This window comes from Dipodomys merriami, unplaced genomic scaffold (assembly GCF_024711535.1).
Source record: "Dipodomys merriami isolate MVZ:Mamm:240054 unplaced genomic scaffold, mDipMer1.0.p SCAF_268, whole genome shotgun sequence".
Classification (NCBI taxonomy): domain Eukaryota; kingdom Metazoa; phylum Chordata; class Mammalia; order Rodentia; family Heteromyidae; genus Dipodomys; species Dipodomys merriami.
The window spans coordinates 1-1961 of NW_027204137.1; positions in this window are offsets into that span (position 1 = coordinate 1).

Here is a 1961-nt window from a genome sequence, read left to right on the forward strand (position 1 = left end):
AGGAACGTAGTATATGTCATTATTAGATACCTCTGGCAGTACCTAATATCTAAATTTATATTTATTTAGATACCACCATCGTCATAGAAAGTTACAGCTATTTTGCCCAAACCTGGGGCTTGATCCCAAGTCCTGAGATCCACTTGGCAGCTGAATGGGATAGAGGCAGCAGTGCTGACACAAGCCATTCATGAATTGGGCCTCTCTGGCCTTCAGATCAGGCCCCATCATTGCCAAAATTTTCTTCCTGGTGTAAGATTTCAAGTGTGACACCTGTTTTCCTTTTCTGTGCAATTTCATAATAGGTCTGCAAAACTACATGCTATGGAATAGATGGGAAGAAATGTAATAAATGTTATTGGTGTACTCACAGTCCATAAAATAAATGCTAAATAAATAAATCAATAATAAAATATAATGAATCACTCCAACAAGCACGATATAGACTGAATACATAGAAGTAAGTATAAATCATATATTTAACATGTTTATAAATGTTATGAGGTACTTGAATTCAGTCCTAGGGAAGAGTTTAGTTCATGCATGATTCTCATAGGAAATGATAGGCAAGACGTATGGCACAATGATTATTTTAAATTAAGAGTTCATGAAGTATGACAATAAGAATCACATTCAAGAATTGGAGGCATTGGGAAAGATCCAAGAATCGGTACTCACATGGTACATAGGATTCCAACACAGCTCATTACATCTCCTACTCTATCCAAATAGGTATTTATTAGCATACTAGCTTCAGCTTATGAATGGATGAATATTGTGCCCCACCCCACCCAGGGGCTCTATCTCAGGTCCTGGATATGGCCTAGCTCAGAAGATGGTAGGCTCATGTGGACCCATTGAGCTGTTGGGCCTGCTAGGCCCCTAGTTTAAATCTCAGCACTACAAAAAGGTTCATCCTGATGTGAGAAGCCAATCCTTGCACCTGTTTTCCTGTACTGTGCAAGTGCTGGGTCTCAGCAAGAATGAAGAATCAAGAAAGCATAGGCAACTCCACACCCATGGGAATAGGGTGTCATCCAACTCTGCAAAGTTATATATGTCATCCTATAATCAACAGAATACACAATACCTCCTTGAAAAAGACACAAAATAAAAAGAATAACTACACTGAATGGAAGATGCATACCAGACCTGTATGTAAATAAATAGAGATCTTATGTTTAAAAGAGGTGGGCTTCTTATTTTGTCCAGAGTTGGGGCTTCAAATCAGGCCCTGGTCTAGGCCTGATATTCTAGTCTTCAAGTATGGTGAGCCTCCCCTCCCTCCACAGTGCAGCAGTTACCCAGACCTGTGTTCAAATCCCAGTACTGACAAAAGATTCATCCTGATGTCAGAAGCCAGTCATTGCACCTGTTTTCCTCTCCTGTGAAATTCCTGGGTCTCAGCTAGGATGGAGAATGAATGCATAAGCAACCCTATAACCATGGGAACAGGTTATCATCCATGTCAGCACAGCTATACCTGCCACCAGCCTCAGTAAAACACAAAATATCTCCATGAATTAGAAACAAATTAAGTAGAAGTGCACCTAATGCAAGAGGCTGTCCGCACATGTATGTCAATATCGATCTTATGTTTCAAGGATGAATCTCTTCCTATCCTGGCCCTCCCTGGGGTTCAATGTCAGGTCCTGGGAATGGCCTAGCTCCTTAGTTGCTCACAGGCCTGTATCCCCACCTAATACCTTTCCCCAATTTGATCTGCTAGACTCTGTGTTCAAATCCCAATAATGTCAAAAGATGAATCCTGAAGTGAGAAGCCCATCGATCCACCTGTTTTCCTGCCCTGACTTGTGAAAGTCCTAGGTCTCAGGGAAGATCAAGAATGCTATATAGGCAACTCTATTGCCATGGAAATAAGTTGTCATCCATGTCAGCACAGTCATATCTGTCATCGTACTAAATAAAACAAAAAATTCATCCATGACTAAGACACAATA